The sequence below is a fragment of the Vicugna pacos genome, chromosome 6 (assembly GCF_048564905.1).
Source record: "Vicugna pacos chromosome 6, VicPac4, whole genome shotgun sequence".
NCBI lineage: Eukaryota > Metazoa > Chordata > Mammalia > Artiodactyla > Camelidae > Vicugna > Vicugna pacos.
Genome location: NC_132992.1, coordinates 13,884,392 through 13,910,787, shown reverse-complemented (window position 1 = coordinate 13,910,787; position 26,396 = coordinate 13,884,392). Strand labels below are relative to the sequence as shown.

The 26,396-nt window shown below is 38.0% G+C and overlaps 1 long non-coding RNA gene across 1 annotated transcript in view; it reads left to right on the top strand.

Annotated features, from left to right (window-relative positions):
* The window catches only part of LOC140696786 (uncharacterized), a 243,298-nt gene that overhangs the window by 44,636 nt on the left and 172,266 nt on the right, over positions 1–26,396 (top strand). The window lies entirely within an intron of this gene.

Below are 26,396 nucleotides of genomic sequence, written 5' to 3'. Positions count from 1 at the left end.
GACCAGTAGTTGGGAAGATGAGTTAGACACATTGCAGACAAGAGTAAGAACATGCTGGATCCCACCAGGCACTTCTGCACAACGTCTGGCTGTGATGGGCCCCCAAGAGTAATGGCTTCTACTTCACTTCTTCCTTCCAAATCTTATGCAATTTCCTCTCTAAACCAACTCTAACTCAGACCCACACAGAGAAGGAGTTTCTGAAAAATGTAGCTCCTAGCCATAGCAAATTGGTATCTTACAAATGTAGCATGGTGGTTACACAGAAAACTTGGAGGAAGCAAAAACGTTGAACTGGGCCAACATGTTTATGAAGAAGCAGAGGATCATGTTCCCAAAGAGAGATAGTAAGAATGCTAGTCCTCAGAGCCACCTTGGTTCTCAACACCTTGTCAGCTTCAGATCCTGTATATCCTTAGAGTTAATCTCTCTTTTTCTGAAGTATTTGAGTGCATTATCTTGCAAACAAAAAAACCTATTTATCTAAAACCTGTCTTCAAAATAAAATTGGATAAGCAGTGAAGGGCTTTTAATTTGTTTCTTAAAGATTTGTCCTAACTGACTAGAAAATGTACAGTTAGGGTCTAGTGTAGCATATGCAGGCATCTTGTTAATACTGAAAATGTATTTGTAGAATGAATAAACAAACGAATGAATACAGGCCATAGGCTGTTCTGTCAACTTTTGTACACAAATCAATAAAACTGTGTGTCAGAAACTAGTGATTTAGACCCTCCATCAAGCTAAGCAGGTGCTATGAGTCAATTTGTCAGAAACGGTAATTAGCTTTGTTGAGTCACCTTTGATATTCCTTGGTGTCCATTGTCGTGTTTTAGATAAGAAGGCTCATCAGAATTGGGTGAGCTGTGTGGGGCCTCAGAACATTCTGTTTATCTATTTTTTTTAACATTTTTTATTGAGTTATAGTCATTTTACAATGTTGTATCAAATTCCAGTGTAGAGCACAAATTTTCAGTATACATGAACATACATATATTCATTGTCACATTTTTTTTTCACTGTGAGCTACCACAAGATCTTGTATATATTTCCCTGTGCTATACAGTATAATCTTGTGTATCTATTCTGCATATGCCTGTCAATATCTACAGATTTTGACATCCCAGTCTGTCCCTTCCCACCCCCTGCCCCCTTGGCAACCACAAGTTTGTATTCTATGTCTATTGAGTCAGTTTCTGTTTTGTATTTATGTTCTTTTTTTTTTTAGATTCCACATATGAGTGATCTCATATGATATTTTTCATTCTCTTTCTGGCTTACTTCACTTAAAATGACATTCTCCAGGGACATCCATGTTGCCGCAAATGGCATTATATTGTCTTTTTTATGGCCTAATAGTATTCCATCATATAAATATACCACATCTTCTTTATCCAGTCATCTGTTGATGGACGTTTAGGCTGTTTCCATGTCTTGGCTATTGTAAATAGTGCTGCTATGAACATGGATGCAGATGTCTTTTTGAAGTAGGGTTCCTTCTGGATATATGCCCAGGAGCAGGATTCCTGGGTCATACGGTAAATCTATTCCTAGTCTTTTGAGGAATCTCTATACTGTTTTCCACAGTGGCTGCACCAAACTGCATTCCCACCAGCAGTGCAGGAGGGTTCCCTTTTCTCCACAGCCTCTCCAGCATTTGTCATTTGTGGACTTTTGAATGATGGCCATTCTGACTGGTGTGAGGTGATACCTCATTGTAGTTTTGATTTGCATTTCTCTGATAATTAGTGATATTGGGCATTTTTTCATGTGCCTATTGATCCTTTGTATTTCTTCCTTGGAGAATTGCTTGTTTAGGTCTTCTGCCCATTTTTGGATTGGGTTGTTTGTTTTTTTCTTATTAAGTCGTATGAGCTGCTTATATATTCTGGAGAACAAGCCTTTGTTGGTTTCATCGTTTGCAAAAATTTTCTCCCATTCTGTAGGTTGTCATTTTGTTTTACTTATTCTGAAGACCGTAGGCAGACATGGTAGTTTAATCTAAGGCATTTGTTTCACTACCATATTACTGGGAATAGTTGAGCTAACCAATTCTAGAGGCCATGTCTGGAATATTATTAAGTTTGAAATGTCTTTCCCAACTGGTTTGAGAGGGCCTTTTAACTGTAGGGTGACTGGGTTTCTTTATGTGAAATTTTATTGCATAATTGGGAATATAGAATGCGAACCCATGTGAGTAACACACCTTCTTTATGCATTTCACATATTCTTACAATTACCTGAAGAGAACAGACTTTGAGCCTTTATACTTCACATCTCTCCCTTTGTTATTCTGATATATGGGAAGGTGAGAAGAGTGAGAAATGTCCCTGGAATGGTGTAGAGAAAGATCTACTAGCTTCTGTTTCTTCATTAAAAACTTGACTACAGATGGCCAGACTTGTAGAGAAATATGATCTTAAATATAGGCTGAAATAAAAATGGATTCAATTCTTCAATATTATACCAAAACCAAATTTTGGACCATGAAGATTCAAGCAAGATTAACTTTTCCTCTCACTCAGCCTATGGCCTGAGAGCACAATAGCGCATGGTTTTAAAGTCATATTCAACTATATACATCAGAGCTGATGAAGGGAATTTACCAAATAAATTTCAGATTCTTCTCTGCGTGATATATAGTCTTTCCAGAGTAAGTTCTTAAAATGCCTTCTCTGAATTTTTCCTTATATTTGGATGCTACTTCTTACAATTAAAAGTGCTTTAAAATTGCTTTCACAAATATTAACTCATTTGGATCTTACAGATCCAAAATATAAAGGACATTTAGTTACAATTACTTTTCCCAAATCCAAGCAAACAAAAGTTTACAAACATTCAATCAGTCATAGAATTTGTGAGTACAGTAAATTCATGCAATTATTTAATATTCTTTTCATTTCTCCCCCTCATATTTAGAGTTTATATCTTGTGTCATAGTCGTGTATTCCAAAGAATAATGGAAGAAGGCTGGAGGGACAAGGGTAAGACTTAAGGATTCCAGAAGTAATGGGTGTACAAAGGTTCTCAGGTGGGACAAGACTTGCACTCCATGAGGTGGGGCTAGACTTGTGGGGATGGATATCCTGGATCTCTCAATTTCCTCTTACTTTACTTCTCCATTTTCCTTTTATTCTGAAAGTCCTTTCTCCTCCAGATTTACCACAGCTTGCTACTGTTTGTCCTAGGGTGAGGTGTCCCACATGCGGCACAATATTCTAGATGTGACTTGATGCAGAAACCAGAGGAACTTCAGCAACTTTAATGTATCTCCTGCAATTCTAAATATGCATTAGGCATTTAAATTTTTTCCATGCCAGAGTGATGGCCTAGATTGCACTTAAAGTTACTGGAATTCTCAGAAAGGATTTTTTTTCAAGCAGAAGAAAGACTGGAAAGGCTTGTGGGTGAGAGTCCATGGCATGTTCAAGCAACACTGTGGTTACTGTGCTGACTGAATTGACAATTCCTTTAAGTCTGTTACATATTTGTTGAGTATATCTAATGTGAATATTTGTTGATTATATATAAAATGTCTTCATCAATATTGCTGATAAGAACATGGATTACAGTAGGGCTAGGCCCCATGGCGTATCATTAAATATTCCTTTCCTGGTTAATTTTGATTCTGATCAACACTTTAAGAAAAGATATTTGTTCAGATACGAGTTTTCTTAACTGTGCTGTCATAATCCCTAACTTCTCTGTCTTTATCATAGGATATATGAAAACTCATCATATATCGTAATAAAATCAAGATAATAATACCCTATACCTACCCTGTGGCCCAGCAATTCCACTTCTAGGTATTTCTCCAAGATAAATGAATAAAATGTCTATTAAAGGATTTGTATAATAATATTCATAGAAGGTTTATTCTTAATAGCCCCCAAATAGAAATGATCCATTAATTAGAGAATAGATAAATAAAATGTGGAATATACATACAATGGAATACTACTCAGCAATTAAAAGGAAAAAAACTAATGATATGTGGAACATGAAAAATCTCAAAAACACAAAGAAACCTTGTGCAAAAGAATGCCTACTATATGAATCCATTCAGTGAAGTTCTAGAACCAATGAAACTAATATATGGTGTAAAAAAATCAGAATAGTGATTGCCACTGGGAGTGGGTTGGATCAGGTATTGACTGGGAAGGCACAAGGAACTTTCTGGGGTGATGGTTGTATCCTATCTTGATCATGGTTTGGGTTTGACAGGAGAATGTGTAAACACATCACTGTAACCAGCACCCTGGTCAGGAAATGAAACATCACAGATACCTGAAGCATCTCCTGTGCTTGCTTCTACCTACTACTTCCCAAGATAAATACTGTCCTGATTTTTAACACCATCAATAATAAGGCTTGCCTATTTTTGAACCTCATAGTGCTTGGCAAATAACAGATATTGAAATATTAGATCTCTTCTCTTAGCTCTTTCTTTTTCCTAGTCACAATAGCTGAAGGAGATGCTGCAGTATTTAATGTATCAAATGGTTTAATGAAGCAAATTCTGTATACATGACCCCTATGAGAAGTGAACAGTCCAGCTCACTGGACACTTGATCTTCCACACAACCTTTGAGTTGTAGCTAAAATAGCTCTTTGCCTGATTGAAATGTCCACCCTCCATTCAGTTATTTAGACTTTGATTACGCATCCACTAAATGAGGCATGTGTGTGCAAAAGCATTCCAAACTGAGCAGATACAAAGAAATATTATCCTTTAGAACACATTTGATCCTTTTTTTAACCCAAGAAAACATAAATGCAACAATAGATCAATTTGACTGTAAATATTATCTAAGTATGTCCTTTAAAAGCCAAAGGAATGTCAGATACAATTTATTTTCCACCAGTGCAAGCTGAGACATTAAGTGGCAATTCTACTTCCATTAGCTAAATCTGGCAAATATGCAACTGTTTAAAGGCATTGTCGATAGCCATTGCACAATTAAGTATTTGTACTGATGCCTTATTAAATTACCCTTTTCAAGTAGGCATAATAAACTAGGAGTTCACTGTACGGATTTTCATGGGGAAAGTCAGATCAGTATGGGATTTATTTAGAGGGAATTTAGTGCACTGAGTAATGAAGTAAATGTCATGTTTTGACCAAATAAATCTTAATTTCCTTAAAATTTTTTTTAAGGTCAAGTAACAGCAAAAAAAATTCTACAAATATAATTGTCATGATTTGTAACATTATTGAAACAACTGTATAATTGTGATTATCTTTTTAATAACAAAACCTATTTTTGTTTTTAGCAGAGAGTATTGCCCTACACAGAGGTTTCTAATCTTCTTGTAAAAAGCTGATATTTCCCCCAGACTTTAAGATTCCTACAGGGGCTGAAAGATAGTTGGGTGAATGGAGAGAAGGATGATGGAGGAAGGTGATGGAGGAAGAATTAGGAAAGGAGCTTATGGAGGAGATTATTAAACAACTAGCTAAAGGAGGCTTTGAGATCTACTGGGAGATCCTAATCTGGATGGACCCTTCTGCATCTTGTCTGCAAAGCAGTGTTAACTAGAAGGTTCTTTATTTAGTAATGCACTGGTCTCTATTTCTTTAGACATTGGATATAGTAGCTCTCATCACATAGTTCTTAAGCAATGGTTATATCTTTCTGGGTCTGGTACCACACTAGTTTCTATATGAAAATAATTTGTCTTTGTCCTCCTTCCCCATCTAGTCACCAAACTTAAAAATGTTTCATTGCCGGTTGGCCTTTAATTGCTGAGTCTTCCAAATAAGTTTTCTGGCACTGTGGTTTGTTCATAGAAAACACTTAGTGATTATTTCTGATTCAACCTGCATGAAATAAGTGAATTTTTGAATTCTCTTAAATATTAAAATATTTAAAATATTAGATCATGGTATAGTGCATAACAACTATTTGAATACATAGCTGAATTTTTGTAGTTTTCATCTGTCTGTTTGATGTTATTTAATGGCAACGTCTGTGCCTTTTTTTATCGCTAAGATTGCCAGGAAGAATACTTTTGCTTTCCAGTTTGCCATAATGTAAAACATAATCTTGGGAATAGTTGCTCTAAAGGAGCATTTATATAAGATAAGTTGTATTTGGGATATTTTAGGGGAGGTTCTTCAAGGAATTGTGGTAAATCTTTTTGTAATGAAAAGAATGACTCCAGTTTATTTTTCCTTAGTATCTCTCATTTTCATTTGTTTATGGTGAGAGTATGTTTATATTTTGAAGTTTTTGACTACTGATTATTATCTCTATTTGTTTTTACCATGTTTATCTGGGTTGATGATATAAGGAAACTGAAGCACAAATAGATTTTTTAAGTGACCTCCTACATAAGGTAAAACTAGGATTAACTATCAAGACTGCAAGTTTTAAGTTACCAAATAAACACCTTTATTAGTTCAGTGTTATAGTTCAAAAGAAGTTGTGATTCTTTGAATCATACAGAAATCTGCCCAGCTTTTTATAGAATTTCTTAATTTTTCAGCAACTGGTATCTTTCTATATACATAAATTTGCAGGTTTTATTATTCCTACCACCTATTGTCATATTCAAAATACCTGAGGGAAGGAGGGTGGTATGTAGTAGAAGAAAGAACTAGTTGGGAGACATATGTTGCAGTCTAAGATCCACTACTAACTTTGAAAATTTGAACAAGTCATTTGCTTCCTCTGGCCTCAGGTCCCTCAAGGCAGTTGAAGTAGGTAGTGTGTTAAGAACAAGTAAGAATTAAAATTTTGTTGTTTCGTTTTATCTTTTCAGTCTGTTTTGAGCCCAGGAACAGAGACTAATTAGTCAGGGACAAGTGTTGAAGTGGAAACCAGGAAAAACCACAGAGCAGTCTTTTTGGAAGTATAGTCAGTGACTATACTTTAAAACAATGCTTTGACACAACATTGTAAAGTGATTATAAATCAATAAAAAATGTTAAAAAAAACAATATGAATCTCTGCATCCTGTCATTTAGAGGCAGAATTTTCTAGAAGGGTATGGAGGTGAGGAGAGTCTGTAATTCTGATAAGCACTGAGGTGATTCCAATGCTCGTTGAAACTTAAGAAGCACTTCTATGAGATAAACATATGAGATAAACATTCTGTTTTCCTGAAGACACTTTTAAAAGCCATATTAAAAAATTAGTCTTTCTTATAGAAAACATGGGCATAACTGCTCACTCCTTTTAGAGTGATAATGATTAGAGGTTGCCCAGTATGTGTCATGAGGCCAGGCTAGCTCGTGTGAACTGGGACACCAAGGACCTTTTGTCTTTGCTGGAGGGTTCCTGCAAGATTCTGATCAGATAACCAAGAGAATAGGGCTTGCTTGGAAGGTGGTGGGCCTGAGACCTGGCTCTGGGAGATGATCTTTGAAGAGTGCAGTGTCTTAATACAGAGTTAGCATTGAGACAGGGACCAACATCAAGAGGGAGGCTGAGGGAGACAGACTCTAGGTGAGGGTCATGGAAAACAAGGGCAGAGCAATGCCACTGGCAGCTTGGTTTTTCCCTACAGTTAGAGCTGGCAATCTGTGTTCTGTAAGGAAGTCCTGGGGGCCCCAGGGACCCTGAAGCCAGCTAGATGAGATGAGATCCTTCCAGGCTTCTATGGCTGAAGCACTACAGAGCCCAGCAAGGACACTCCTGTGTCTACATCATGTGTAGTTTGGTCTTTCCTTTTCCAACCTCTGTATGTACAGATCTGCCCTCTAAGTATTGTTTTAGACCGTCTCAACTAATTCTTTTTGTGGCTTTTACAACATTCAGAGTGAAAGGTATCCTTCAGGTAGTGTGAATCAATAATCTCTGAACTGGGTGATCCTTAAAGCAAAAAAAAAAATTACTATAGGAGCATCCAAATTGGGGCAGCTTCACAGTTGGCTTCTTGCTAGGAACTTCCTGCCCAAGAATGCACATATCAACCCAGAGCTTCTTATGTGTGACAGTCTGTAAGAGGCGGCTACATGATAGTGGTTGAGAGTCTAGGCTTGGGAGTTAGAATACTTGGGTTTTACAGTTCTGCCCAAAACTTCCAAGCTGTGGAACCCTGAGCAGTTTTTCCACCTGTCAAATGTGGAAGTAAAGGTAGGGCTAAGTGGTGAAGTTGTTACGAAGAAAAGTAATATGTAAAAAGTGCTTAGAATGGTGGTTGACATCGTTAGCAAATATGGCTGTGGTTAGTGCTTCTTTGTCCAGAGTAAAACAGGCAGCTGTATGTGATATAGGACTTGAGGACTTTTCAGGCCTCATTCTTACTATCGCTCAGTAGGCCCTGAATGACTATTCTTGATGCTCTGGGTTAAGAAAGCAACAATTCTAGAATTGTTGGATATGATTCAGGAGGAGTACATGTGAAGCCATTATGCTGTGATACAATTTGACTTTGTCAGATGAGACAGCCGGGCCCAGAGGGAGTTGCCCTAAGATTAACACAGGTGTGAACAAGTCAAGACAGTTTCAGCAGGATATACTGAGGTGAGGACCTCTATGAACAGCCCAAGGATGCATAAAGCAAGAGGTGAGACAGGCAGCATGCTTTCTATTTTGCTTTCTCCAGCCAGCTTTGCCTAGGAAAGTAATTGAAGGACAATGACAGAAGTATTCTGACACTTAATGAGGATCTGGATGGGTTTGTGTCCCTGTTGAATACTCATGTTTTTTCTCCCTTAGTTATGGAAGCCTGCGTCCTCTGTCTCTATTAGTAGCTCCTTACAGCACTAAGCTGAAGTCCTCTATTGATCTCCAGATAGCATAGCCAGGCTCCCAGCTGCCCTGCCAGTCACCTCTGCTCAGAGCCCAGGAGCCAGAACTCTATTGCCTTAGTTTTCACTGGGAAGACCTCTTGCTTGCACAGACACTGTCCAATCCCGTGCAGCATGGAGTGAAAAAAATGGCTCCTGAACAAGAGCTTACAATTATAGGAGGAGTGATGGAGGGAGGAACAGCAATGATTGTACCCAAGTATATAAATTTAAGGTTTATTTGAACCACTTATTCCACCTCTTGTCTACATGATCTTCTGTCACATTGAAAAAAACCAATGTTTATTAATTCCAATAATGAGCAGGGTCTTGACTTTAAATTAGAGAATCCACAGGACTGCTTTTCATTTATTTAGTGTCTTCATTAATTCACACATTCTTGCCTGTTAGAAGATCCATATGCATAACTTGTATATTCATATGTTTAAAATTGTAACTTGGTATATGTAACTAGTTTATTTTACATGCAGCATTTAAGTGAAATTCATTTCATTGACATACAATAATGCCCCCCTAATATTCTTGTTATTGACTTTAGTATTTCATAAATATTATTCACGGTGACATCTACTGGGAAATAAATTTTGGTTTTATCAATAGATATTATTATAATATAGAAAACATTAGTATTTGGTGGTGACATAAGTATGACACAAAGGCAATAAACTCATTAATAAAATATTCCAAGATGGCAACTAAGAATTTTCAGCTCTTGTTCTTAAAGTTCTTTATTCATTTACCAAGTGTATATTGCACATTGCCCATTGTTCACAAAAGTTATTCTCAATTAATGAGTCTGGCCCTCTTTTCAAGTAACACAGAGAATGAAAATAATTATAATGATAGTATCAGTATGAAATTAATAAATTTTCTTTAAAAAAGATTTATCTAGACATAACCCTGCTGCTCTTTCTTTTCTTTTCTTTCTTTTTTTTGTCTGTGTGTTGCTTGGCAACCAACATTGATCTGTCCAAAAAAAAAAAATCACATGACTTAGGAATTGCTAGTGGCAATATTACTCTGTCATTTTTCTTTCTCATACCAAGCTGATGAAGGTACTACTAACTGGAACACTTATTAATTGTTTCTTCTTTCTTTGAAGTGTAATTTCCATGTATTTACCATGCATTGGGAATGGCTAATGACAGTGGCCTAGAAGGGATGGCCTGAGAGAGAAATGAGTGTGAAAGACTTCTTTGAGATAAAAAAAGAACAGTATCATATTCAGTTTTTTATTAATGATTCATCAGGTCAGTTTTGCCTTCCTAAAATACCCATCATGGCAGAATCTAAAGTCAGGCAGCCTCTATTTCCCCTCACTTGTATTTGGAAATTATACCCAAGAAACCTGCTAATTGCCTCCATGAGGTTAATGGGTGTGTGTGTTCAATGCATTCATTAGAACGAGCTTCCTGATCTGTTCCAGCATCAGTGTATACCACTTTGGATCTTCCCATCAGTCTGGTATGTCCCACTCCTTGGCTATTCAGTTCAGTTCCCTGCTTAACATTGTCTCCTTTGAACAGGGTACTCTGCTCTCACATGAAATCTTTGATCTGTGGCCTTTTCTTCCTTTTTTTTTTTTTTTTTGCTAAAAGCTGCTGACAAAGCATCCAGTATTTTGGGGGTTACCCTTCCACGGCTGTCAGAGTCTCTTGTTAGAATTAAACAAACTCTGGGTGTGGACAATGGACATTTTGCTGAACCCCATAAATTATTCTTACAAGGTGTTTTTCCTTAAAAAACTCAGCTTGGAAGAAATTGTGCTTTGCCTGCAGGTAGGGGGCAAGTGACCACACCAGCATGCCAATCAAATGGTCAAAACTGTGTCACAAGTAAATAGATATTTTCCTCTCCAAATTCTCTTGTTTTTTATTTACAGTTACTTGTTTATTTTGAAAGACTTTGAAACATTTTCCCCATTTGAAGTATTTCCAGTTTCACATTCTCTCTGCATTACATTCTGATGTTTATGAGAATTGATGCTGTTTGCTCATACTGCTTTTGTGACTTCCCCCACCCCACCCCATGTAACAGTCTAACAAGGCAGAAGCTTCAGAGACTCTTTACTGCCTAATACCTGACCCCTTTCTCTCACATTACAGCTCCGAGTGACCATTTTCAAGGCAAAAGGTCACCCTCATCCCCATCCCTTTGGAACCAATGTGCATCAACCTTCTAACCTCTGCCTCAGAAAGATGATGGCTGTTTGGGCTGCAATCCCTTCATTACAGATGGTCCATATTTTATATTTAGTGTGGGAGGTCAAATTTAGGAAAGCAATTTCTCTTAAAGCTAAGAGTTCCAATAATCCTACGCCTTCTATTGGCTTATGGGTGAGTGGGCAGTAATGGGTTTATGGGAAGCGCCCGCTGGTCTGTCTTTTCCAGGGAGGGGATTATTCCTGTCAATCTAAATTTTTAGAATTGGTGGGCTCCCATTGTTTATTATTCAGTAAGCTTTTATTAGATTGTCTCTAAGCACAATACAGCAAGTGGGTATCCTTCTGAGCAGGCTATCAGGCTGGATCAATATCTCTAGACATTTAAAATCTTGGATAAAATAATGCTACATTTTCATCTCAGCTTTAGAAAGAGTCCTGTATGTCATTCTGTTGCAGAGAGAACGTCCAGAAAGATTCATGATGACATTAGCATGAACAATAATTGTCTAACGATGATAGAATCTATGGGTAAGATGATGACTTTTTCAGGAGAATGTATATTTAAAATATTTTACTCTTTTGTGACACTTTAGCCTAAATCTACAAAGAAATAGTATGACTGGGCTACATAAATGCATTGTTGTGCTAACTTCAAATAAAATACCAGAGAGAGATGGGATTAATTTTAAAATTAACAGTGTAAATGAATTTGTATCTATTACTACATGTATGTATGGAGTGAAACAGAGACTAGATTAACCCACTTGTGTGCAGCAGATGAATCAAATCAAGCAAAGTGACTTGGGACCTAAATAAAACCATGTGATCCCAAGGCCTTTGGTTGTGCAAGCCCCAGAAGGCCAAACTATCCTAAGGAAATGTAGGTAGGGGAGATGGGTCACAACCTCCATGTCTACATTGAACGTTCTCATCCTTAATGAACTCTAGTAGCAAAGCAAGAAAAACTCTAAGCTTTTATGTTCAGACATCAGGCTTAAGAATTCCTTGTCCTGATTTTCCAATTTATTTCTTTAGAAACTAGGCTGGGAGTAGAATAGACTCTAGGAAGGAAAATCTTCTGATACTTAAGTGAGGCTGAGATAACTGTGGACCCATCACCTGCCTGCCCATTCCCTTCACTGCACATAAAGACATGAGGGGACACACATGTGTCACAGAGAAAACTGAATCAGGGCTGTGCCATATAGACAGTTTAATAAAATAATAATAATAGGTAATAATGGTGATGGTAGCTGCTAGTTTATCATTTTTATCATTGTTGAATATTTGCTATGTTTTAGATATTTCAATGATATTTTCTCAAAAGTTCCTTTGAGACAAAACATTATTATTACCTAGTTACTTTAAATCAAGAGGTTGAGGGGCAGGAAGGAAGTGAACGTTTATTGAATAGCTCTTAAGTGTCAGGCAACATGGTTGTAATTTTCATATATATATTATCTAATTTTATTCTTAAAACTCTTTTAGGTACATATTAACTATAATTACACAGGTGAGAAATCTAAGACTCAGAAATGTTAAATATTTGCTGAAAGTCACAGACCTGGTATGTGGTCAAGTTGAGTTAACAGTGACCAGGTTTGTTTTATTCCTAAGGGCATGCTGTTTTCACTTGACTTTGTTGCCTGTGAGAAAGAACAAAGACCATCCATATGTGGGTCTTTTGTCTTATCTTTCAGAGGTGTTTGTCTCACGATTGCCTTATGTGCAGTCAGCAGTCAAGGTATTTGGCCCCGAGAGTATTGGGCAGACAGAGATGTGAGGACCCAGGAGTTGAAGCCCTGTATTATTACCCTCTGGCTCAAAGAGGACCACGAAGTCTGGTAGTCTCTGAAGATGATTTAGTGGAGCCAAATGCTGGAATCAGGAGAGAGGAATGAGCAGAGCTCAAGGAAGTGGTTTAATTCTTAAAACATGTAAACTAACTCACCCTTTAAAGTCTGTGCTACACCAAACTACATTCCTACCAGCAGTGTAGGGGAGTTCCCTTTTATCCACACCCTCTCCAGAAAAATACCATATGATATCACTCATATGTGGAATCTAAAAAAAAGGAAAAAAGAGGGCACCAATGAACTCATCTACAAAACAGAAACAGACTTGCAGACAGTAAATAATCTCACGGTTACTGGAGGAAAGGGAGTGGGTAAGGATAAATTTGGCAGTTTGAGATTTGCAAATCTTAGCCACTAGATATAAAAATAGATTTTAAAAAAGTTTCTTCTGTGTAGCACAGGGAACTATATTCAATATCTTATAATAACCTTTAATGAAAAAGAATATGAAATGAATATATTTATGTGTGTGTGTGTATGTATACATATACACACACACACATGACTGAGACATTGTGCTATATACCAGAAATTGGCACATTGTAACTGACTGTACTTCAGAAAAAAAGTCTGTGCTATTAATGCATGTTCCTAAAGCTCTTATTCAACACTGAGTTAAACTCACTTTGTTTTTGTAGAACATTTCAAAGAATTTGTATTGAAGTCCTGACTGCAGCCTTTAAATGGGGCTCAGGTAATTGCAAAAACCCACCTAGGTGTTGAAAATGAAACTACCTTGAGGGCACAGAAGAAGCAGATCCAACTTTGATTTGCCACTTCCCCTGCCTGAACAGCCTAAGAAATCACTACCATGACCGCTTTGGGTCCCTCTGTGCCTCACTTCTTCACATACAAAATAGGATGACGATAGGGCCATCCCACAACCTTTTTGACTAAAGAGTAACCTGCAAACAAAGCAGTTGGAAAATGCCCAGATGTGTGAAGAGAAATATTGTCCTCTTTGTTCAAATGCTTTTTAAAATGTTTTGGAAAAAAACCAAACAGGATGCTGGCAAAATCAGGTAGTAAAATGCTGAAGCCGCAGCAGTTGGATGATAATTGGGCATGAACCTGTACTAGGTGCTAAGCTTCCCTGTTGGGATGTGGCGGCAGAGAAGCCCAAACTGGGAGAGCACAGTAGGGTTCTGACCTCAGAAACACAGTAATTTGTCTCTGCATTTTTTCTCCTCCCCTCTGCTGTCCACAAGAGAAAACACAGGAGATGCGAAATTAAAACTGGTGACTAAATTCTAGACTGTCTTTCTTTGAAAGAGCATGAAAGAAGCCTTTCTCTGATTTGGAGGTGTGTGAAGGAGACCATGAGAATAGCAAAAGACAACCGCTCAGAGGGAAGTGGACAATGAATTAGCCAATTTGCACCTTACCCCCTCATTAGCTCTAAGTAGGTAGTCAAAGAAGGAATTGGAATTTAGCCTTATGACTTTGGTTCATGAACACAGGCAGCCAAGGTGTGGATGTCTCTGAGAACTACACATTCATCTAGAGAGTCCTAGCGATGAAGATGTGCCTCCCACTGGCTATGATGTAAATCCTGGGGCCTGGAGACCTGGCCTGGAATCTTGGCTCTGCCACTTAACCTGAGTGAGTTATGTAACTTCTGTAAGTCTCAGTTTCCTCAGTAATAATTCTTACCTTGTAAGATTTGAGGATTAAATGAACAACTGCATTTAGTACAATCCCTGGAACATATTAAAAACTCCCTATAGGATAGCTATACTAGTAATTATTCACTCTAAGAAAAGATTTGGGGAGAAAGGTTAAGCCTGATGAACAAAAGTTGATGGTGGTCAAAGAATTTTTGTAGTACCTGGGAGTTTGTGTCTTTTTTAAGGTATTGAAGAGTTTGTTCTATAAATGAGAGATTCATTATATTTTATATTATTTATAGAAAAAACATTAAAATGACATTGGCATCACTCACTCTTGCTTTTCAATCACTGATGTTTGGTAATTCAGTAGGAAAGACCTAGGCAGTCAGATTATAAGGAAGCATTTCCCAAAATGTATTTTCAGAATATAAGTTCCTAAGAGAAATCCTTGTGAGATTCACAATGCATGCTGTCATGTTAAAGGCTCTACGAGACCCTGAGTAAATTAATTTATTTGATCTTGTTAAACTCAGTATTTTTCAAACTTATTTGATTACAAGATCTGAATTCCACTCATTACCTGTTAACATTCCCAAAATACTTTGAGTAAAGTTGATCTGAGATAACTCTTTCCTTCCAGGGGGAATCTTATTAGCGTTGTAGACATATAACTCAGAAATGCTGAGTTTTTATAGATCTGAAACTAAAAGCCTCAACCTTAAATTGCCTTGAAAATCTTTGCTAAGAATCCTGCAGAAATGCCATGCCAGTTTTTTTTATATTGAGCAGAAATGAACAGTGTCTATCAAAGAGCATCATTTAGTGTGTATCTACATACTTATAAATGTTCATACTTGATGAACCTTTCTCGGTACACAGAGTCAAAATTTGTCAGAGCCATAGAACTACTTGCTAAATATTCGTGGTTCATTTTGCTAAGAATTAATTATGATTCTGCAGAGAAGAAGTTAAAGGACAGTGAAGAGTGGGCTGGTGTGAGAGGAAAAGGGAAACAGCTCCACCCAGCAGCCTCTATATTTTCCCTCTGCCTGGACATAAGAAGTGCTTCTGAGGAACAAGGAATGTGATTATTTTGTCATTGATAAAGGCAGAGAAGGACTTACCATTCCTTTAGGGGTCCAGAATTTGAAGCTACAGTAAGCTAATTCTAACCCAGCATGCTTTTATTAATCTTAATTCATACACAAATTGTCTTACAAATTAGAATTTTTCCTCCACAAAACAATGTTTTTAAAAAGTGATTTGTTTCTAAGCTAGACTATAAAAGCTGTATTTTTTCCCTAGACTGTCAGGACCGCTCCAGCTTACCACTGGTAGTAGAAGTGACAAATTTCACCACTTATCCAGTCAACAAGTATTTCACTACTTGCAATGTACTGGGATGCAAAGATAAAACTACCTAGTCCTTGCCCTCAAACTGCTTATCTCATAGGTAATATAAGATATAAACAAATAATTAGTAGACAAAGGAGTTTTTATTTTAACATTTTTTATTGATTTATAATCATTTTACAATGTTGTGTCAAATTCCAGTGTTCAGCACAATTTTTCAGTCATTCATGGATATATACACACTCATTGTCACATTTTTTTCTCTGTGAGTTATCATAACATTTTGTGTATATTTCCCTGTGCTATACAGTGTAATCTTGTTTATCTATTCTACAATTTTGAAATCCCAGTCTATCCCTTCCCACCCTCTACCCACCTGGTAACCACAAATCTGTATTCTCTGTGCATGAGTCTATTTCTGTCCTGTATTTATGCTTTGTTTTTGTTTGTTTGTTTGTTTTTGTTTTTTAGATTCCACATATGAGCGACCTCATATGGTATTTTTCTTTCTCTTTCTGGCTTACTTCACTTAAAATGACATTCCCCAGGAGCATCCATGTTGCTGCAAATGGCATTATGTTGTCAGTTTTTATGGCTGAGTAGTATCCCATTGTATAAATATACCACATCTTCTTTATCCAGTCACCTGTTGATGGACATTTAGGCTGTTTCCATGTTTTGGCTATTGTAAATAGTGCTGCTATAAACATTGGGGTGCAGGTGTCATCCTGAAGTAGATTTCCTTCTGGATACAAGCCCAGGAGTGGGATTCCTGGGTCATATGGTAAGTCTATTCCTAGTCTTTTGAGGAATCTCTATACTGTTTTCCATAGTGGCTGCACCAAACTGCATTCCCACCAGCAGTGTAGGAGGGTTCCCCTTTCTCCACAGCCTCTCCAGCATTTGTCATTTTTGGATTTTTGAATGACGGCCATTCTGACTGGTGTGAGGTGATAGCTCATTGTAGTTTTGATTTGCATTTCTCTGATAATTAGTGATATTGAGCATTTTTTCATGTGCCTTTTGATCATTTGTATGTCTTCCTTGGAGAATTGCTTGTTTAGGTCTTCTGCCCATTTTAGGATTGGGTTGTTTATTTTTTTCTTACTGAGTCGTATGAGCTGCTTATATATTTTGGAGATCAAGCCTTTGTCGGTTTCACTTGCAAAAATTTTCTCTCATTCCGTAGGTTTTCTTCTTGTTTTATTTCTGGTTTCCTGACAAAGGAGTTTTTGATAAGTAAAGTGGAAATAAAGTACACTGGAAGCATTTCTGGTTGGGGCGATCAAGGCTTTGTGGAGGTGGCATTTCAGCTTAGCTTCACATAATGGGTAGGAATTTAGGCAGGGAAGGAAAGGTGGGCCCTTAAGACAGAATGCTTTAAAATCACTTGAAAAAAAACAAACCAGCAGGAGCCTGGCAAATGAACTTACTTCTCATGCTCCATGGATTCCTCATGCCAAGATCTACAAAGATGAAATAATTTCTAAGAGTCTGACACAGCAGCTCTCTTCCTCACTAAGGCATAAGTAGTAGAACTGCAGTTAACAAGTCTTTGTGGTCTCAGGGAGAAATTGATATTTGCTGATTGCACTGTGCTGAAGTAAAATTACAAGAGTGCATTAAAATCCTTTGTAAAGAAGGCTGAAGGCATTACAAAAATGCGTGGGCATCTTGGGCATTAATATTTGATTCAGTATCTTTTAGTTGTATATGGCATATTTTGATGGAAGAGGCATACATAGATATAAATACAAATTGGAGAACCACCAGGGCCAGTGTTAGCTGTCAGTAAGACTCCTGGCTGGCAGGATCCACTCAGCCTCACCCCATGCACAGACTTTTTGAGGCCATATCCTCAAATAAAAGGAATCAAGGGAAGCCTTTTGTGTCTACTCCATTGTCCACAAAAGTAGAAACAGGGAGCTTTTTGCAACCAACAAACATAAACACTCAAGAAGGATTGCTAAAGCACTTTTTAAGTCCAAAGCACTGGGCTCAGACACTGACATGGGTGGAAAAAGACAAACACAATTTCTTTTTCTAAGGAGTTCAGAGCCTTGTGGAGGGACAGACATATATAGCCAGTGAACGTCAAAACAGCAAAATAAGTACTTGGGGAGGAAAGGACAGAAGGATGAAATCCTGCAAGTGCCTATCGGATGGCAAACTTGATTGCACTTCATTGACGATGTCCTTTTTTGTTCCTACCCATAAACCACCCACTTGGAACTCTGTGGGTCATCACAGGCACGTATTCTTTTTCTCTGTATCTCTTGTCCAGCTCAATCCTGCTAGGACATCTTCCTTTGCTGGTGTGGAAGAGGCCTTCCTCACTGCTTTTCTATCAGCCAGAGTTCAGCTGCAGTCCACAGAGCCCACTTGAGTTAGATTAAGCAGAAAGGGATTTATCACAGGGATATTATTACGTGGTTTATAGATTTTGGGGGATAGTTTGAGAACCAAGCTTGATGCCACACAGCAGAAGTGAGCAGCCAAGTGGAATGCTCAGTTACTCCATGAGACTGTTTCAGCAGAATGTCCATTGCTGTTACCATCTGTGGCTCAACACTCATGAAACCACAACATAAACAGCAGAAGCTCTTCTATGACTGCTGTAGATGAACTCAGCACCTTTATTACCATGCTTTCCAGAAGGGGTTTGCAGCCTCATAGAATTTACATTGCTTTTCCAAATCTCACAAGGTGAGGCTGCTTGCTTGAAACTACTCACAGACAAGAGATGACTGAAGTGGAAGTTTGGGGATTCTCCTTGGGAAAAGCAATAATCCACATCACAGAAAATTACCAAAATGTGGAAATGGGTTAACAAAATCATTGGCAGCTGCAAATGACAGAGATCTATTGCATCTTCTCTCAGACTTTTGCCCTTAGAAAATTTGATCACAGGTTTTAAAAAGGAATGATATTTGCAGATTGACCTGATGGAGAATAACATTTCAACATCTTACCAGGGATAGCAGTGCAGCCTGGACTTTATTGAGATGTGCTGAAGAGAAGCAAAGATGGCTAGTAGCTGAGCTTCCTGTTTGCTTTGCTTCTGATTGTCCCCTGAGCCTATGAATTCATAGGCCCTATGCCAGACATTATATACCTGAGTGACGTATAATTGTGTGCACATTCTTCCCTGCAGATATGTCATCAGGTAGCCTCCATCATGTTCAGAGAGTACATTACCCTTCTCTGAATGAACCTGGTAGGACTGACAGTCAAAATTTAACATTTTAGAGATGGTATCTCTATATAGTTGTTTTCATTCAAAGTTTTCTGCTATCAAGGAGCACAGATACTCTGTAATGGGCCAAGCTTATAAATTTGATTATAATGATACCAGGATACTCCAGTGAATGCCCAGGCCTGCAAGAATGTAAGACCAGGGCAGCAGAAGTCTGTGAATTTGCTACCTATGATCTAAGTCCACTGCATGTTTGTTTCAGTTCTTCTACCACTTATTTCCAGGACAGGAATCTAATTGGACCAGCTGGCCTTTTTCTCCACCCCACCCCAAGTCCCAGATTGCTAACCAGCCCCTTTTCAGGTCAAGTGTTCACCTTTGGGCTGATAGACTGTGTCATTGGTTGGGAAAGGAGCTACACGATCTGCTGCACACTTATCAAAGACTGGGTGGCATCAGATTCCCTGAGGAGGGGACATAGTCAGGGCAGTCCATCAAAGCCTGTCTGATACAGAGCAAAACTCTCCAAGGTTCTTGAGTTTGCCCTTGTATATCTTGCAGACAGCTAGAGGTCTGTTTGCATGAGGACCTTTATGGCCACCAAAGAAGGAGTTTATTTTAAAGTATGAGAGAACCAAGCATATGGCCCTGACCAAGTTATGAGTGTTGCAGGGGCAAAGCTTGTGGTGACTATCACTCAGTCTTTAAGCCTGGCTTATTGCCAGTTAGAGTCCCTTTGAAGAAGACAGGTGAAATTTGAAAGACCTGTTTGAAACTCAAACAGCAATGTTTTGAATTATTTCCCAGACAGCATAATACATAGAGGAGAGACAGATCTTCTCTTCTCCTGTTCTCAGAACACAGTGGCTCTTTGATCTTGGGCATCAGCTATTGCCAGCAGAAGAGGCCTGATTAGGATAACAGGTATATTGATTACACCTATTCTTAGGAGAATTCTAGGATTTCAGTCAAACTTAGGAGGCACTTGCCAGGGGGACTGTTTCTTTTTGACATGTTGGGAGCAAGAGCCAGTGACATATGGGCATTATTCATTAATGTGGTCCTATTGGTATGTGTAGGTTAACAGGCTAGTGATATATGGAGAGATAATTAATGCAAATTTAGCTCCATCAAATTATAATTATTCATAAATAATTTAAATCACTTGTTTGTTTCAAATGAGGTTTCTTTATTTTATCTTTTCTACCAGTTTGCTATCAGATAATATGCCTGAATTGAATGAGTTTGCATATTTTAAAATATTTTAGGAGCTCAATTTCATTAGAGCTTAGGAATGATATTCTTATAAAAACTATGTATATGAACTTGCTAAAGATATGGATAGACAGTTTGGATTTCTTTGTTAGTAGTCATCTGTAGTTGCCCAAACTCCTTTTGGGATTTACTAATAGCTTCTACAGCCATTGTCCAACATTTCCAAGTACCATTCACATCAGCTCCCTTTGATCACAGCCTCGCATCCTAACCTCAGGTAACAGCAATGGACTAAGTTCCAAATTATTTACCCACAGCACTGAAAATTAAAATAATGATTGGAAAACGAATGAAGCAAACAAACAACAAACAGTTGATTCAAATGAGCAAAGCCCTCTCTACTTCCAGCCTCTTTATAACAATTGCCAGTCAGTTCCTCTGAGTGAATATTTCTTAGTGGGATTGATTTCTGTTCAATGAATGTATCAAAATCTGACATTTTTTTCCTCAAAATTCCTTATATATGTAAATTTGTCAACTCAAGTCTTTTTGGTGGGTAGTGGGGTAGGATTTCACAATTTTGCAATAAAATTCTCATCTTTGAAATTAGGATAAGGCCAAATGCATTTCATGCTTGGAATCAAGATCTGAATTTCTTCCTAAGCATTTCCCCTTTCATTTTTGTATTTTCTCTTCTCATATTTTATTTTCATTATCTTTCTTCTTCCTTTTTCTTTCCCTCTTTCATCCCCTCTTCATTCCCTACTTGCTCCTTTTTTTCCTTCCCTCACTTCCTCCTTTTTTCTGTCTTGCTCTTTTTTTTTCCCAGCAGTTCTTCTGGGAGCTGGGTATGGTGGCAGAGGAAGGATGGCCTTTTAAATCAGTGGTTCTCAGTTCAGAGTGATTTTGCCTTTAGGGGACATTTAGCAATGTTTGGAGACCTTTCTGGTTATTACAGTTCGGGGAGGGCATGGTGCTTCAGCATCCTCTGGTGGGGGAGATTGGGTAGGGGCCAGCAATATTGCTGAACATCCTGGAACGCACAGGATAGTCCCCTACAGTAAAACTTGTCCAGTTCCAAATACCAATGGTGCTGAGGTTGAGAAACACTGCTTTATAAAAATATGACTATGTATTCATAACCTCTCTGTAGGAACCCAGAGGTTAGGAGGAGTGGAGAGAGAGCTTTGTAGAGTTCTGATCCTTTGTTTTTATCTGCAGTTGCTGTCTGGCCCTTTAATTTAACTCTTCATCTACCAAGAATATAAAGTTTACATACATAGATCCACCTCTGCTGGCAGCAGTGGTTATAGTTTCAAACAAACAGACAGAAAAACCCATTAAAGCTGTGTATGTGAGAAATGTGAAAGATAAACCGTTCTCTTGATTTATTTTTTAAAAAATCTATATGTGCCAGAGGATATGCTAGGAAAAATAGATGTATTTCAATATAATTATGGTGGAAATTTTCATATAGGCATTTTATAGGGTAGGGGAGATTACATATTCTCTTGGTTACTGTGACAATTGTGATAGATAGGTTTAAAGGATTAAAAATCAAATTAATAAAGAGGACAAGGAAGTCTATAAAGATCTGGTTTTATTGTAATTGAGATGGTTAACCATAAAGCAATGGAAGAAAACCGATAGAAAACATTTGGTTCACAAGTGGCAAAAAGAGTTAAAATTTACATCAGTATAGGCAGGGAAATTAGATGATAAATATAACGCCAGTTCTAATAACACTATTTAATTGTGGACCAAATACCTAAATGCCATTGCACATAAAGTATGAATATTAGTGGCCTAATTTATCTGGGTCATTTGACCATAAGCAGACAGTGGATGGAGGGAAATTGGCATCTAAAATTTATTTCCTTTCCAGATTACAAAACAGAAGAACTACTAGCTAGTTACAACCTAACTAAATTGGTCAGTAAAACCAATCACAGTTTTATAGAGTCTGCACTGAAGCAGGGAAAGATAAACTACAGCTCAGCAGAAAATTTACCAACATGCCAGAATTAAATAAGGAAAAAAAGTTGCATCATACTGGGAACAGCTAACCTTAATAAAATTGGACATAGCTGTTGAGGTGCCCCGGTTACTGGGCCAGATATTGCCAGGGGCTCTCAGGCAGTTTCTGCATGGGGCTAGAGATGGGAACAGCTGTAGGACCAGGCCCACCTCTCTGGCCCTTAGACTTTTCTGGGCCCTAACAGCATTACCCAGGAACTGAAATACTTGAGTCCCGTAGATTCAATCCAAGTCCAAAGTTTCAGACATCACATATATGCTGACTCTCTATTAATAATCTTCTCTTAATCTTTTGCATCCTTATTTCTCAGGGGCATTTTCTCTCTTAACCCCTGTCTGTACCCCAGATCTTCCTTTCTGTCTTTTCTACTGTGTTTCTGGTACTTTACCCTCTTCTCACAACACTCCTTCTACCTCTGACCCTAACCATGACCTATTTCTCATCTAGAGACATCACTTGTCTTGTGTCCCTCTTGATCACTCTGTACTTCCCCCCATTCATGGTATTTCTTACTCCCAACAGCCTCTTTGATACCATTTCTGAAATATTCTCCCTGTTTTGAAATTCACACTGAGTTTTCTGTATACTTCTCCATGTCCTGTTGCTGTAGTCTTCTCCCCCTTGTATCCTCTCCTTATAAGTGACATACAGACTTTTCTCCTTTCTAACTTCTGTCATCACCTGAGTGAATTCTTACATCATGTAGGCAATGCATCTGGTACCCTCTTTCCTATTCCTTGATCTCTTCAATGCCAGTAATCTTAATCTCTACTCCACATCAACAATTCTCATCCACAGTAACACCTTGCCATTAAGCAGACTGTTCCTGAAATCTCAAGCTCAATTACCTTTCTCTATGATAGCAACTTCCTGCTATCTCTCCTGCTCTCCCTGTCATTCCAACAGTATCTACTCCTCAGGTATCTTGGTTTGTCAATTTTCTTCAAGTTCTCTTCGTTCTGAACCAGACTTGCTGAATTGCTGCTGTTCTTTGTAACTACTCTCTTACTGATAGCTTTATATCCCTCTCCTGCTTAACATTTTGACATCTCCTACACACTTCTAGCTGCACAAGCAGTCTGTTGAACACCATTGGAAAAAGTCACAAATTGTGCATATTTGTGTCAGTACAAATTCATGGCTTCCAGTATCCTTTTGGCCACAAGATCCTCTACTGCTTATCTTTCTTTTTTTTTTCTGGTCAGTGCTTCCATTTCTTTCAACAACTCTGTCCCCTTTCCTGCACCTGTCCTAATCCCTCTCAGTGGATGGACAACCCTATTTAGTGACCTTAAATCATATATGGAACATAATGGTGTTTAAATATAAATAAATAGCCTTGGTTTCTACTTATAAGAAGGTTGAGATTATTAATCAGGAACTCTTTAATTTCTTTTCTCCTCCTTGCCTGCAATATTATTTATCTCTACATCCATTCCCTAGACCCAAAGACGGCATTATCCCCCTGTTCTATTCCTCTTGTCTCATCTGGAATCTTGCTTTATCAACGATCTCCCTTTTCTGCTGTGTTTTCAGCTTCTTTCTCTTTTCTGCTCCTTCTTTTAGCCTAACGTGTGATCAAGTTCTCCTATTCTAGCAAAGCAAGAACAAGAACCTTCCTTTTATTCTATGATGCTTTTGAGTTTTTAGGCAATCTGTTTTCTCCATCATAGCTCATTCTTTTTATACTGCAATGTCTTATTTACTAAACCCACTCTAACCTGATACTGTTTAGACCAAGGTTTCTGGTGACTTCCACATTATCAGACATTCTGGAGAATATTCTGTTCTTGTCTTAGGTCAGCTTTTCTGAAGTACTTAAGATCTGGGGCCCACTCCTATTTTTCAGGCTTCCTCATCCCCTTCTTCACATCAGTGGCATGAAGTGACATGAGGACTTGAATATGCCAAATGATAGCATGCATCTCTGCCTTGCACATGCCATTCTCTCTTCTTGGGATACTTTCCTTTCCATTCCCCTCTGCCTTCTCTGCCTAGAAAAATCTCATTCATTCTTCAAATTTCTGCTGAGATATCACCTCTTCTGTGCTGCTTTGGCAAACAATTTCCCAGCATGAATCAACTTACTACTAAGTTTGCCTTAGCTGAAGACCTCTTACTACAAGTTTGGCTTCCAAAAACAATCTTTCGGTCACAAAATCTCCTATTTTAAACCAGAAACAGAAGGAAAAAAAAAGAGGAAAACTTAAATCCTCATTGCTAATAAAACCTGATTATGTGTATCTTTTTATTTGCATATGGTATGATGTAGTTTCTAGCATTCCTCTTTCTACCTTCTTTATCTTCTTTATATTTTCCTTCTATTTTAATGCATTTTTAATTAGCTTTGACTCTAACTAGTTAGCATTGACTTCTAGCATTGAAACTGGCTTAGTAGCAGTATTTATTATGTTTGGTGCAAAACTCAAATTAAACTCTTCATTATTTTTCAAGCTGACTTGTAAGAATGTCTTTGGTTCTTTCCTTAACAAATAGAATGTTTTCTAAAAGACGTAGTTTTCCTTATAGCAAGGTACATGACTATGTTTTGTGGAAGCTTAAGATGTAGGTTTAGGTTCCAATATAAACATGTAATTATATTAAGCAAAAAAAGAGAACAATATTGTCATTGTGAAGGCCAACAATTAATTCTCAAATATAAATTACTGTTCAACACAAGTGAATGACATTTCATCAGGCACTTTATGTTAGGTTTTACTGTATCATTTTTTTAGGGAAAAATATTAAGTAAGAAAATAGACTATGATGACACTGAGGCCCTGTCTATAATTGGGCTGAAAAGATCTCTCTGGTTGTGCTCTGGGCTGACTCTTGCCTCTTCTGTTGCTTATGTGTTAATGGCATTGGTGTCACTGATACTTCTGGGCCCCACTGCCATGCAGATTAAGGACAAAAACAGTTCTGGCAAATATGGCTTTTAGATGTCGCCTGTCTAGACACAGTCAGGATGACTGAAAAACCTGTCTCTTTTCTTTATTTCATGGATACTTTACCTTTTTGCATTTAAACCTTGTTCTCTAAGGGGACAGACATATCTTTTCAGCTTGGATATTTCACAGGAATGATGAGTTTTGTTTTATGATTTTATAGGTAGCTACACTTGGCCCTGCTCTTTCCTCCCCGTATCCTCCTGAGTTGGTGGAATAGGTTTACCCAGATGGCTTTGAAGGATACCCTGAGGTTTTTTTTTTGCATATTTTCCTGTGTAATAGATATAATACTTATGAAATGACTTCCTCTTATGCTTTTTAAAAATCAGATTTCTTTCTCCCTACAGCCCACCACCATTATGGTGGGGACAGGGTATGTAATTTAAATGCTGTCTCTGAAGGAGGAGAGCAGGACGTGAAGGAGTTCTATGCCAACAGAAGAGTGAGGAGAAAGCTCGCTACAGTGAAGGACACCCAGGGTGGGTGTTCAAAGGATGTTGGGTGGAAAGTTGCCATCTACTCTTCGCAGTTAGGTCTTCCTATATCCCCAAGTACCAGTTTGAAGAATAGGAGGAAATCTGAAATACTAAGTCTTTGAACCAAATGAGATGACTGAATTATCTAAAGCGATAGTTTAAACTATAATGGTTCTTCTCAGTTCACTAAACTGAACCAAATTTAGCCACTCTTAACTCTGTTTCCCTGGTTGCTGTGGTCTTGAGAAAATATCAGTTTATATATGAAAACAAAGAAATTACATTTTTCTTTGCACATATGAGGATATACGTAATCTGAGGTCTTGTGTTATGTATATGTGTGTATGAGGAAGCATGCCTCTCCTTAAATCATTGAGTCAATGGTCATGAATATAGATTGCGGGTATGGGACAGGAAGACCTCGCTCCAAGATAACATCAGTTAACATACTCTGAAAATGGAAAATAGCTCTATGCACAGTAGGGGTGGGGAAATTTCTTGGTGGAGGCAAGACCTCTGACTGGCTTCTGTTTGAGGACTGACCTTTGCTAGGGGAAGGTGTGAGAGCTTCCTTAGCCATTTTCCCTGTCAGGTTGTATGGACGTTGTGGTTAATTCCTCCACTTCCATTGATTATTAGAGCCAATTACAGTATTTTTAGTCTCATTGCTAGTAATTGGTTGAGGAATGGATAAGCTTACACTTATTTGAGCCAATGAAAGGGAAATAAAATCTTTCTGGGGCCTTCCTGGAAAGAAGTTCTGCTCTTAAGAAAGAGAA